The following is a 15,171-nucleotide window of genomic DNA, read 5'->3' as shown; positions in this document are numbered from 1 at the left end:
CTCAAAAAGAAAAGGTAAAGGAAGTTCTCCAGGCAGAAGAAACATGATTGGCCAGAAACTTATATCCACCCAAAGAAATGAAGAGTTTTTAAAATGAATAATAAGTCAAAATACAAAAATTACTTCTTATTTTATTGGTCTCAAGGATAACTCAGTATATAAAGCAATATTAGTAAATGTCTTGAGTATCAATGGCATATATCAGATTAAAATGTATGAAAACAGTGTTCAAGGAATTATACCTGGCCAGGTATAATGGGAATGCATTGTTACAGGTTTCTTTTACTGCACAAGAAGCAAAATAATGTTATTAGATTATAGAATCCAATCATTTAAACATGTATACTGTAAACTCTAGAGCAACCATATAATTTTTAAAGAGGTATAAATATAAGTCAATATAGGAGATACAATGCAAAGATAAAAAATTCTTAATTAAGTCCTTAGCAAACAAAACAATAGAAAGCAGGATGCAGGTGGGAAACAAATAATTGGGGCACGCAGAAAATACACAGCATGGATTTCAATCCATATTAATGACTGATATGCATGTGAAAGGTTTTTATGTTGTTGTGCTAGGGATTGAACCCAGGGCCTTGTGTATGTAAGGCAAGGACTCTACCAACTGAGCTATAGCCCCACCCTTGCATGTGAAAAGTTGAAACATAAAAGTTGCAACATGAGAGTGCTCTAGATTAAATCTACTATATGCTATTTTCAAGCAAAATATACAGTTACAAGTTAAACTGAAGGGACAGAAGAATGTATGCAATGCAAACATCAACCAAAGGAAGCTTAAGTGGTTATATTAATTTCAGAATGTATATCTGAGTAAAGAATGTAATCAGAAATAAAGAGGGATATTTCATAACAACAAAGTGGTCCAATCCCCAAAGAGATAATTCTTAAGTGCATATGCATCTCCCTCATAAGCTTCAAAATATTCGAGAAAAAGTGACAAATCAAAAAGAAAAAATAAAGAAATCTACAATGATACTTGGAATTTCCAACATCCCTTTCTTGATAATTGATAGAACAAGGAGACAGAAAATCAATAAGTATATAAATGACCTGAACAACAATATTAACTGATACAACCTAGTTAAAATTTATAGTGAGCTCTACTCAACAAGAAAACAATATACATTCTTCTTAAGTGCAAATGGAACATGCACAGAGATAGGTCATATTTTGGGTCATAAAATAAACCTTTAAAGTTTTCAAACAATGCAACTTTTACAAAGTATTTTCTGGGGAAATAACAAAATTGAAACCAATAACAGGAAGATACCTAAAAAAAAAAACCCAAAGTATTTGTAAATTAAACAACAAACTTCAAAATAGCATTTGGATCAGATAGAAAGCATAAAGAGAAATTTTAAAATAAATAAGAATGAAAATACAACTTACCTAAATTGTAATATACAGACAAGTTAGTGATTAGAAAGAATTTTATACCATCAAATGAATACATTATAAAAGAAGGAAGACACTAGATCATTCACCTGAGTAACTAGAGAAAACTGAACATTGTGAAATGTTAAAGACTAGAGTAGAAAAAAAATGAAATTAAAAACAGAAAAGTCAATGAAACCAAAATCTATTTTTTAAAATAATAAATAAAATCAAGTAAACTACATTCAGACTGACCCAGAAAAAAGGAAGAAAGACACAAATTACCAAAATCATGAATGTGAAAGGGATCATCACAGTGAATCTCACAGTCATTAAGAGAAGAACAGAAAAATACCACATTTATAAATTCAACAACTTAGGATTGGGGTTGTGGCTCAGCGGTAGAGCACTTGCCTAGCACATGTGAAGCCCTGGGTTTGATCCTCAGCACCACATTAAAAAAAAAATAAGTAAATCAAATAAAGGTATTATGTCCAATTACAACTAAAATAGATAAATAAATACAAATATTTTAAAAATATTTAAATTCAACAACTTAGAGGTAACATACCAATTTCCAGAAATGCATAGATTACCAAAACCCACTTGAGAAGAAAGAGACAATCTGAGTATACTTAAGATACAGTAAAGGACTGAGTGTACAGTTATAATACCTTCCCCATGAACAGTGTAGATCAAGTGAATTCCCTGTTGAATCCTACTAACCACTTGTATAGAAAAAAAAAAATTCTAGTTCTATACAATCTTTCCCAGAAAAAAAAAAAAAGAAACATGGCCTCATGTTATGAGGCCAGAATGACACTAATAGCAGTGATAATGCAAAAAAAAAAAAAAAAAAAAAAAAAAAAAACAAAAAAAAAAAACAACCTCATGAACATTAAAAAAAAAGCTCAATAAAACATTTTAATCTATTAAAATATCAAAGAGGTAAATGCTTTATGATGAAAAGTTTCATCTTGGAGTGCAAGGATGGTTCTACATTAGAAAAATCAACATTATTCACCTTATTGCCAGATTAAATAACTAAAAACCTCAGCATAATCAAGTGCAGGAAAAGATTCAAAAATGTTTAACACTCATTATGAAAAACAAAATCCCCCAAACTCTTAGAAAACCTTTCCTTATAGGGGCACCTGAGTTCAGTCAAGTGTATCATCACTTGTAGATATAGCCTTTACCATAAGATACTGAGCACTCTTCTCATGAAGTCCGGAAAAAGGAAAGGATGATAACTTTCATTTTTGGTGCTGGGAATCAAACCCAGGGCCTTGCACATACTTTGTAAGCACTCAACCACTGAGTTACATCCTGATCGGTCCCTCTTTCTTGCCACTTTGATTTAGTGTCTGCTCTGTGCTCAGTACTTTTGCTGTGCCCTGTGTACAATGGGCCATTCCTCATGGTCTCACAGCTGGTACTTGTACTCTTAGCACAGATGAGATACCACTAAGCGAATGGGAATGTGTACAGGGCCCCAAAATGACTGCTGTGGAAAGATTACCACATCCTGGGACACCCTTGCAGGGGAGAGGGAGCTTCTGAGAAGCTTTTTCCCTACTGGATGAGTGGCTCCTTCCTCTCTCTGGGATCTCAGATGGTGACCTGGGTTTCAATGGGTATGCTATGTCTTCAGAGCTATCCAAGGAAATAAAGACTGACGGAGAGTGTAACTAGGAATGGAGACTTCAAGGTGGCTGAAGAATTCAACAAAAAGACAATACTGATAACAAGAACTCAAATCACAATACAATTTTCCAACATTCCCATCAATTTGTCGTGCATTTTTTTTCTGTTAATGCAAGATTATCTCCATCTTATTTTTCTGATTCTGGAATAACAATGATCTGATTAGGAAATAGAGTGTAGACAAGGGTAGGATTTGTGACCTTCTGTCCATAGTGTGTTTAGATTTAATGTATGAACAATGAGGTGTCTTTTTCTATAATCATATCTGAACAGATGAACTGGTCCCCACTTTGGATAAAGTGTGGTCCAAACTAGTGGTAGTCTGATACAAACTTTGATTTTAGCCAATCAACACATCCAATACCCTTTGATGGATCCAAAGTCATTAAAAGGTTAATTATTTAATTATGCAACCACTATACCCAAGGAATATTTTCAGTCAGGACAATTTTTTTCTCTTTTAATAAAAATAATCAGCCAACCACAGAATTAGTGTTGAGCTGAAAGCAAAACATTGTGGAGGAGCAGACACCTAACTGATATTGTGACAAAACTCCTGTTTTATGATAATTCATATGGGACCTCTGATGCTGTTATGAAGAGGGGAGGAAGGTGAGGCCAGGACCCTACACTTCTTCTTAGCCAGATCCACTCTGTGTTGCCCACTCTGTCTATCTATGTAACAGGAGAGATTAATTCAAATGATGTGTCCTGCAAAAAAGTTTAAAGTCACTCAATTAAGGTACATGATCTTTCTAACTCTTGAATTCTATGATTCTATAATTAAATGGTAACATGCATAATTAGTCAATTAATAACACAGTTGTTATTGCTAAATTAAAATTGAAAAGGAATAACCTTGATAAATATTTTTGTAGCCAATCCTTTTTATTTGTTTTTTTAATTGATTTTATTTTTTAAAATACACAACAGTGGAATGCATTACAATTCTTATTACACATACAGAGCACAATTTTTCATATCTTTGTATATAAAGTATTCTCACCCCAATTCATGTCTTTATACATGTATTTTGCTTTTTTTGCATTACAATTCTTATTACATATATACCACATTTTTTCATATCTCTGTATAAAAAGTATGTTGACACCCAATTTATGTCTTCATACATGTACTTTGGATAATGATGTCCATCACATTCCACCATCCTTGCTAATCCCCTGCACCTTCCCTTTCCCTCCCACCCCTCTTCCCTATCTAAAATTCATCTATTCCTGCTGTACTCCCTCTTCCTACCCCACTATGAGTCAGCTTCCTTATATCAAAGAAAACATTTGGCTTTTGTTTTTTGGGGATTAGCTACAAAAACATGCACTGGAGAAAAGATAGCATCTTCAACAAATGGTGCTGGGAAAACTAGAAATCCATATGCAACAAAATCAAATTAAACCCTAACTCTCACCACACACAAAACTTAACTCAAAATGGATCAAGGACCTAGGAATTAAACCAGAGACTCTGCATCTAATAGAAGGAAAAATAGGCCCTAATCTTCATCATGTGGGATTAGGCCCCAACTTCCTTAATAAGACTCCTATTGCGCAATAATTAAAACCAAGAATCAATAAATAGGATGGAATCAAACTAAAAAATTTCTTCTCAGCAAAAGAAATAATCTGTGAGGTGAATAGAGAGCCTACATCCTGAGAGCAAATTTTTACCCCACCTACATGAGATAGAGCACTGATCTCTAGGGTATATAGTATATAAAGAACTCAAAAAGCTAAGCACCAAAAAATCAAATAATCTAATCAATGAATGGGCCAAGGACCTGAACAGATACTTCTGAGAATATAAAATCAATCAACAAATATATGAAAAAATGCTCATCCTCTCTAGCAATTAGAGAAATGCAAATCAAAATTTACTCTAAGATATCATCTCACTCCAGTCAGAATGGCAGCTATTATGAAGAAAACAACAATAAATGTTAGTGAGGATGTGGGGAAAAAGTTACACTCATACATTGCTAGTGGGACTGAAAATTGGTGCAGCCAATATGGAAAGCAGTGTGGAGATTCCTTGGAAATCTGGGAATGAAACCACCATTTGACCCAGCTATCCCTTTCCTCAGACTATACCCAAAGGACTTGATAAATATTTCTAGCTACTGAAAGAATTTTTAACAGTATTTAGTTTTTCTTAACTATTTTAAAACTGTATTTGCCTTTGAGCCTTCTAATTTCCCATATAAAATGCTATTAATAGAATGAATGTGAAGCAATGACAATGGTTTCAAATTTAGTATGAGTTGATTGCAGAAAAAAACAAACAAAAGCAATTTACAGCTGGTGAACTGAACCACACTCCTGACACATTCGTACACACACACACACATTCTACAAAATATCCACAAAATGAGAATGAACTTTGCAAATAAAACTCTAAAATAAAATGCTATTACTAAATAACTGATTTAATATTTTCTCTCTTAGTAGTCCCATAAAGTTATTAAAATCCATTGGAAATGTAGATATTGCATATTTCTGCTGTTTTCTAAAATTATTTGATTTAATACAAAAGATGTATGAAGAATTTGCAGTTTGGCAAAACATGTATGACATATGTAGTTAGAAGGCCCAGTGATATTTCAATAGTGTAGTCCATGCTCAGAGGAAGCAGAAAGAATGAGGAGGCACTAACGGATCCCAGAGGACTCTCACCAGTTACCTTGAAATTCTATTTAGGATGACAGAAAAGGCTAAAATAACTTAGGCCTCTCTAAAATTCAGAAATTTTGCTACTTTCCCAAAACCTGATTAGATTTGATTGATGTGTCATATTTCCAGACTGGATGGGCACTAATTTATTTACACAGGGACAAACATCAGAGAAAATGTTAGGGGACTCAAAAAGTTAGACATATGCAGGTCATCCCCCTTGCCTGTGATTTAATTGGCTCAACATTTCCACACCAAGTATTCAACAGACACTTTTTGGGTACAAAACAAGATGCAAGTCACCAGGCAGGGCTTGCTTGTGGAGGGTACCAAAGACAACAGAGACATAGTGGAACCATGAGAAAACTGTCACAAGAGGGGTTAGAAGGGAGCTTATCAGTTCCCAAGGGACAGGAGCTTATCAGCTTCCTGCCTCCAGCCTCTAAAATTCTTGCCATGCTCATTAATCTCCCAACAAACATTCTTGTGGTATTTTTTTAATTCTTGTGGTATTTTTTTAATTGAGACCAATTATAGGCCATGTTTTAGACCTGTAAAGCTGAGTGACAAACTGTCAATACCAAGTGCACTGAGTAGTGACCTCCTGGGAGTTAATGAGATGACTGGGCAGATTCTGTTAGAGGACTCTCCCTGCCCTTTTAACATCAAAAAAAGCAGAAGGGTGTTCCCCAAACTACATCCAATTTAGCTGTCCACTCAGCCCCGCTCCCTAAATTTTCTTTCCTTTCCTCTCCTCTTCTTAGTCAACATCAAGTATTTTATCTTCAGTTCAGTAAGAACTAATTTGCAAAGATCTCATAGCTCTGGCTTTTGTCAAAATGGGCCATACAAAGAAGTATACAGATTTGAGCTTAAAAGAAAATATTTCAGAAGAATTTTTCCCAGTAAGAAAAAAGAATAGGAGATCCAGATAGCTAAATTTCTCTAAGAAATCACATAACTACTAAATCTACACAAAATATGTAACGTATAAGGACCTAACATCTAGGATGTGGGGTTGTGGCTCAGCAGTAGAGCACTCGCATAGCACATGTGAGACACTGGGTTCAATCCTCAGCAGCACATACAAATAAATAAATAAAATAAAGAAAGGTATTGTGTCCAACTACAACTAAAAAAAAAAAAAAGTTTAACAATTCCTTGCTGAATTAGAGCAATAAGAACAGCCTCGATGACCAGAAAAACCTGTCATCAGCACACTCCCCACCCCACTCTTAAGGTTGTGCCAAAAGTCTGCACTTCAGACTCTGCCATTCAGCTGTTTTCACTTCCTTGGGCCAATTAGACATTGAGAAAAAAATAGGTGTAGTTATTTACTGCCTTTGCACAAGTAACTGCCATTAGTTTCTGTGAGTAATTTTGGAGTAACTAAAGTTTTCATTTGAGCAAAATCATTTGTTTTGAGGTCAGCATGCCCCATGAGTCCTGCCAGCATATGCATTAAACAATGTGACCATCTTAGCAAAATGATGTCAGCATTTTTTTTTTTAATTCAGGAATGTAGAAATACTTAATGACCTTTGGTATTTGGATGATTTAGTTTCAGTTTAGATACATTATGTTCATAGGAAGAATCTCCTCCCTCTATTAACTGATCATATTTGACATTTCTCCCACACATTGTAGAGCATTGTTGTTGTTTTTTTTTCATTAAAGATACTTTTAATATGCTACATCTTTTTTTTAGCCTAGCTCTTGCCTACTAGATAAAACATTGTTTAGAGTATAGTTATTTTTGGCTCATGTGACAAGATTTGGAGTCCCTGGGGAGGGATAATGGGTGATTAAATCTCTCAGAAACTAGGGTTTATACCTAGGAACACTGAGGGGATCACCCCAGAATCTATACTGCTGAACATTAGGTTCAGACCCCAGAAGACCCAGCCAGGTGAGCAGGGACAGAGGCTAGAACCTTGCATTGCCACCAGACATAAGGTGTGGCCATAACCAAGGAGGTGGCACCTTGCCTTGGCACTGTGGCTGGACAAGCTTTATAATGGGAGTTCTAGAGTCCTTCTACAGAAGGTAGGAAGTCCAAAGCCTGTGCCAGGTTGTGGTATGGGGTGACTGGAGGGCTGGGAGACTAAATTAGGAGATAGAGCAAAGCAGTCATGGGGGCATGGCTGACACTGTGATGCTAGTTCTGCCATATCTTAAAGTGCTCCAGGCCTCTGCCTGCTGAGATACAAAGAGTAATATCCTCATTTGTTCAGTCCTCTGCTCTGTAAAACCACCAACCCATAATAATTGGGAGGCATGAAAAAGTCACAAACTATTTCTAAAGAAGTTCAGTCTTATTACTGGTGAAAAAGTGCAGTAATGAAGAAGCAGGTGGCCAATTATTGGAAGTAAAGGTCCTTAGGAGACCAGCCCTCATTACCAGAGGGGAAGATTTCTCTCTGCCCTATGAACCACCTTGTGCAAATCCATGATTCTCAAGAATTTACCATCCTGTAAAATTATACGTTCTTCTGTCATTTAAACATTCTTTCTCAGCTCATAGCTCTTATCAAGGTTACGTTTTAACACACCTCCAAATTCCTTCTTTATTTATTGGCAGGTAAACTTCAGTCAACAGTAATTCTCTTATAAATCCTCAAAGCATAATTCCATAAGTATTTCTGCTTTTTTATTCTTGCATCTACAGAATGATGATCATTTGTCACAAATAAAGATAAAAAGAAGAAGAAGCAGCGTTCTGCTAAGAGTCCCTCAACATAAGTGACAGCTTCCCTGTCCTAATGAAACCTTACCCTGTGTCTTCAGAAAGTGGATTCTGCAGAGCCGCAGGTGTGCAAAGCATTAGACAGGGTCTATATCCAATTTGCCAGGGAAAAGCCATCTTTCTTCAGTGACATTCCATTTCGAGTTTCTCAGCCAACCATGAGTTCTCCTCAGAAGTCTGACACAAGGTTATGACACTTGGGCAGAAATCATAAAACAACCTCCCTAATCAGGGGCTGTTACCCAAAAGCCGCAGAAAAGTTCTGGGAAGATGACAGAAAAAGGGAATGAGATTGCTCAGAGTAATGGAGATGCTCCTGTGACCAGGATGCTGCCAAGCCACATTGTCATCCAACCCAGGGCCGAGGGCTCCAGCCAGGGATCCTAACTGTTCCTGAAATGTAGAAAGGAAAATCCATGCTCTAAATACCCTTGTGCCTTTGTCAAGAACAAAAATAATCTACAAAACATTTTGCTTTAGTATGCCATAAAATAGAAGTCTCTCCTAAAATTCAGTCTCTTTTTATAATCATCCTGCTTCTTGATATTTCTACTCAGATATCTCACACATATCTCAAATGAAGCTAGGCTTTCGCCTCAGTTGTGCCCGCTTAGAAATTCCCTACCCCAATCTGGCTCCCTGGGGTTGATATGCTTCCTCTCCTCACTTCTCCAGGTGGAGTTCTTCCTGTCCAAATTCCTGAAAGATTTATAATTGGGATCCCTGGGATCATTATTCCTTTTTTTGTCCATTACCCACACATTCCTGAAAAGGTAAACTAGATTGCATTGCTGCCCCAAGTCAATCCTTCATTCAGGCTATAGCCTCACCCCCAACTGCATTCCTCATCATTTTTTTTTTTTTTGGTATCAGGGATTGGACCCAGGGGTGCTTTACCACTAAGCCATATCCCCATCCCTTTTTATAACTTTTTTTTTTAATTTTGAAACAGGGTCACACTAAGTTGCATAGGGCCTTGCTAAATTGTTGAGGCTGGCCTTGAATTTGTGATCCTCTTGCCTCAGCCTCCCAAAGTTCTGGGATTACAGGCATGCACCACCACACTTGGTGTGTTCCCCTCCTTATCACCCAGGGCTCTCCTAGCTTCTTCTCACCTATGAGACACTGCACATGCTACTGTTCATGCTACTCTCTCTGGTCTGATTTTCCCCACTTTGCATAGGATTCCTCCTTGTGACTTGGAACCTTGCCTAAAGTAAATCCTTATATTACTGTCATAATTATCTATCTTGTTTTCTTCTTGTCACTCAACACAATTTTAATTGTTTTATTTTATGTCTTTATGTTTGGGGATTTTTTTTAATGTGTCTCCTATCTGCAGAAGGTGGGTTGTAGGAAAGGCATCTGTCCCATCCAGAATCATAAGTCCAGTTTCTAGCCCTGAACTTGACCCAGAGCGTCTATTATATCATTTATTAAGTGATTATATTGATATCATCATATTTATTCATTAGTCATCACAGGCCTAAGCATGTGGTACTACCAAAGAAATTAACAGTAATTACTTGTAAAAAATTTATAGAAAAATCTCATTTTTAAAGGATTATTATACTATGTATAGTCATTAGTCAATATCTGTAAAAGATCGGTCCCCTGAACATGCCAAAAATCTATGGATGCTCAAGTCCATTGTATAAAATGTAGTCACATCTGCATGTAATCTATACACATCCTTCTGTTTATTTGTAATAATTTCTAGATCATTTATAATACATAATACAGTGGAAATACTATGTATGTTGCTCTTGTACTTATTGTTTAGGAAATAATGACGATAAAAATCCCTGCACATATTCAAGATAGATGTGATTGTTTTGGAATATTTTTCTTTTGTTTTTGAGGTATTAAAAATTGAACCCAGGGGCAATCTACCACTGAGCTACATCCCCAGCCCTTTTTTTTATTTTTTATTTTGACACAGGTTCTTTTGAGTAGCTGAGGCTGGCTTTGAATTTTTGATCCTCCCACGTTAGCTTCCTGAATCTCTAGGATTATTGACGTGCACCATCACATCCAATTTTTTTCAGAATATTTCTGATCTGCTGTTAGTTGAATATGCAGGTGCAGAACCTTGTGGGTATATGATGGTTGTATCTGGAATACAAGAGCTCTTTTAGGCTTCTTTTGATATTATCCTGCTCTATGAATAAGGGCAATAAAAAAACTATAATTCAATTCAGGTAAAACTAATAGTGTCCTGGACTTTTCAGAAATGAAGGTTTAGGTCACCTAGTAAAGAACCACAGCCAGCTGAGGTGCTTGCTCATGAAAAAGGAAACACAAGGTGGATAGCAAAAGGAAAAAATTTAAAAATCATTCACAATAACATTATACAGTATCCACGGATATGGAGAGACAATTGTGTTACAAAACACTTACTATAATTTATATTATGAGTTTAACCATAGAATTTTATGTTTTTGTAATGCTTAAAAAATTAAATTATGTACAAATTCTCCTTCTGACAACCTTCCAAAATCAGACACAAATACTGAAATGAAAAACATGGCTTCATTGGATGCTGCTACTTTCCTTTCCTTTATTTGATTCTGTTTTTTGATTTAGAAATACTAATTAAAACAGATTTTTTAAAAAAAAGAAATAAATGCCAGACTACTTTGCACCTCTCCAGTCCTTTGACATTCAAGCTTTGGGGGCCTCCTGATCCTTGTTCTAGGAGGGGTTGGTTGCATCCATGAAGCGCTCAAGGTGACCTCAATGGATGCCTTGGAGCTGCTGCCTCCTTGCCACTGAGAGCTCAGGAACTCACCGACAACAGAAAAGCAAATGTGGAGCATTTAAAAGTTTTCTTTAGTTTTAGAATTTTTTCCCCCAATGAAATCTCCATAATGGGTAACTTGTCATGGGAATGTGCTGTGGAATAACTGTAATTTGGGGTCCAGAACAGGAGCCTGCAGCCTCCTGGAATCCAAGCTGCTCCCAGGTTCTCTAGAAGGCAGAACAGAGGGGAGTGGAGCTGGACAGCTTCAGGACTAGCCTCTCCATACCTTCCAGGGAAACTGATCTCCCTAGATATACCTCCCACTTTCCATTGACTTGATAAACCATAGCATCCAGAGGAGCATCCACACCATATATCCTTTCCCTTAGGATGCCAACCCTCACATAAGGCCAAAACTGTGGCTTCCATGTGAGAAAAGTTGAGTGTCCAGGAGCTTTATTGCCCCACAAACAGCCTTCATCATTCTCTCCTCTGTCTGGCATTCCTGCTAGAAGTGAGAAATTCTCTGCTGAGGAAACATGAAGAAATGGAGACTAGATATTCTAGTAAGCTTTGCACAGTCAATATTTCAGCCCTCGTATAACTTTGAGAGTTACCTCATCCTCACAAATAATATGCTGTTATAAGGACAGGTCTTTCAAATTTCAAAATGTCAACTTGGATTTATTTCAAATGCAAATGATTCAAATTCAGGAACACTTCATGCTTTCAAATAATCACAGAGAGCAGAGTCTTGCATCCACATTATTATTTTATAGTTTTCAGAGGCCACTGAACACTCACCCCTTTACAAGTGGGAGCAAGGTCACATTTTGTGACATCTTCAGAGATTGGCAGCATTGTTCTGAATCGCCTGTCTGATTCCTTATTAAATTAGACAGAAGCCAAGGAGGCCACAGGGAGTAGTTGTTGAGAGAACAGAGTCTGGAGTCCAACCTACACAGATTTGAGCCATTCTTCCCTCTCTTCCCATTGAGTGACTAAAAAAAGGACAGGGACCCTTGATTTATCTGTTAAACTGGGATAACAATGATGGCTGCCCCAGAGAGAAGTCAGGAGGATAAGATAACTGGTAAGCCTTAGTGCCTAGCAGGGCATCTGGTACTGCAGAAATTCTTTGGAGAAAATTACATTAGATTTAGTGATACCAATTAGCTTTAAGTTAAAATTGAACTAGAAGATTCATGGTCTGTTATGCCTCCTGCATACCTTTGAGGGTAAAGGTGGAAAATGAGAGGAGCAGGGAAAATAACATGTGACCCCTGTGGGCTGCAGCAGTGTGCAGCAGGAGATCTTTATTATTGTTGTGTTGTTGTGTGTAAGTGCCATAGTTTGCACGGGACAGATCACCGTCCTCCCAGGCAAAAAGACCTTCCTTCTAAGCCAGAGGTACAAAATGATCTCAGAAGGGAAAGAATCAACCTCTGATGGCAGTCACCTCAGAGACACTACACAAAATAAACAGAAAAAACAGTTCTATTTCCAACAGAACGGGCAGCTGACACCAGGAAGTTTTGCTCATCTCAGGCTGTGCTTAAGGTGACCTTTTTCTTTTTTCTTCAGTACTAAGGATTGAACCCAGGGCACTCTACTGCTGAGCTGCATCCCTAACACTCTTATATAGTATTTTGAAACAGGCTCTCACTAATTTTCTGAGGCTGGCCTCATACTTGCAACTGTCTGCCTCCGCCTCCTGAGTATGTGGGATTGCAGGCATGTGCAATTGTGTCCAGCTTTAAGGTTACCTTTTTAGCCAAAATAAGTCTCCTTAGCCAGAGGTGTGCTCAGCATCATGGTGGTGCACCCTGCAAATGGCAAGTTCTCCTCATCCTTCACAGTTCTAATTCTTGACTTGGAAAAAATATATCACTATATTTTAGTGCACTATATTTCACATTAACAATTGTTACCCTGGAGTAAATCCTTAGACAAATGAGATGTTCCTGCAGACAAGCTTAGAAACAGGTAAAACTGCCATGGTACCAGAGCCTCAAAGCACCTATTCCCATAACCTGGGACATTACATCTGCCCCTTTTTTCCCCCCCCTCTGTCTTCTTTTTAATGTAATTTTTATGCCATTCTAGTGCCACCATTCAGACTCATGCCCTTTGCTTTCCCCACCCTGATGACTCCCTGATACTTCAACAGCAGTGAATTGCCACTGTAAAGATGGTGGAAGACCAGGACTCAGGGCTGGTCTATGCAGGTCTATCAGAAGGAGCAGGTGTTCTCCCCCAGACACCTCCTTTTTTTCTTCTCTAGCAGGAAACATTTGCATTCTGATAACATGCACTGCAGACTTCCAGCAGGAATGTGCACTGTCGGTATTTATTTTGAGAGACTTGGTCCAGCATGAGAGACCACAGCATTAATAGGAAAGAATTTGGGCTTAGCCAAACCCTATTATTGGTTACTCTCAATCATAGCATCCATCTGTTTTTTTCTTCACAAGATTATGCTGTATATATATATATGTTTTTTGTGGATTGTTCTCTCTTCCACATAGAGAGCAAACCGCACATGCAGCTTTAAAACATGTGTGCACATCCTTTGACCTGGCTTCCAATGAGGTATGGAGTCTGGGTTCTCTCCCCTTAAAACTGGACCACTGTCTGAACCCATTTTCTATTGTAATAACATAGTGTCCCAGATTGGGTATGTTATAAAGAAAAGAGGTTTTATGTTGGCTCACAGTTCTGTCCCAAGGTCTTAGAGGCCACATCTGATAATGACCTTCTAACTTGCAGAGCCTCAAGGTAGTGCAGGGCAAACAGGGGAGATAATAAGTATAAGAGAGGCTTAGTTAATTTGATTTTTGTAGCAGACTTACTCTTGAGATTACCTATGAATCCATTAAGAATATGTGTTAGTCAGTTTCTTGTTCCTGTGACAAAATACCTGTGAAAATCAACTTACAATGAAGAAAAAAAAAGTATTTTGGCTCACAGTTCCAGAATTTTCAGTCCATGGTCACTTGGCCCTTCCGCTTTGGGTTTGTGGTGGGGTAGAATAGCATGGTGGAAATGTACAGTGGAGAAAAACTGCTTATCTTATGGCGGTCAGAAGACAAAGAGAGAGGAGAAAGGGCTGGGGTGTCCATATCCCTTTTAAAGGTATAACCCCAGTGTCCTTTCTTCCACTTAGCCCCACCTCTTTTTTCTTTTTCTTTTCTTTTCTTTCTTTTTTTTTTTTTTTTTGTACTGGAAATTGAATCCAAGAATGCTTTACAACTGAGCTGCATCCCCAGTCCTATTTATTTATTTGTTTGTTTGTTTATTTGTTTATTTTGTTTTGAGAAAGAGTCTTGCTAAATTGTCCATGCTGGCTTCTAACTTGTGATCTTCCTGCCTCATCCTCCCAAGTCATTTGTATTACAGGGAATGTACAACTATGCCAACCTGGAAATATACATTGAATCTCAATAGCCCTACAGGCTAGCAACCAAGCCTTTAATTTGATCTTTGGAAGATGTTTAGAATTCAAACCATAACAATGTACAAATGAATTAATTCACTAATGAAAGCTTCATTCTCATTATGTAAATATCTCCAAAGTTCTCACCTGGTTCTACCTCTTAATTTTCAAAAGGGAGGTTAAATCTCAACATAAGTTTCAGAAGGGACAAGCTATATCTAAACTATGGCAGCCATCCTATGTGACTCTTTGCCAGTTGATTATGTCCAAAGCTAGGTCATAAAGATGACTCAGCTTTCATCTCTTTCTTCAGAGAAATTCAGATTTGGAGCTGAACAACACATAAAAATTCCAAGGACACCCTGTTGTGAAGAAGCATAGACCACATGAATAAGCCACAAGGAGATGGCCCAGGATGGCCCAGTCCCTGGATGAGGTCTAGCTGAGTCGCCTACAAGCAAAG

Source organism: Urocitellus parryii (assembly GCF_045843805.1).
Source record: "Urocitellus parryii isolate mUroPar1 chromosome 13 unlocalized genomic scaffold, mUroPar1.hap1 SUPER_13_unloc_8, whole genome shotgun sequence".
NCBI classification, from domain to species: Eukaryota; Metazoa; Chordata; class Mammalia; order Rodentia; family Sciuridae; genus Urocitellus; species Urocitellus parryii.
The sequence above is the reverse complement of the archived record's forward strand: the minus strand, read 5'-3'. Positions refer to the sequence as shown.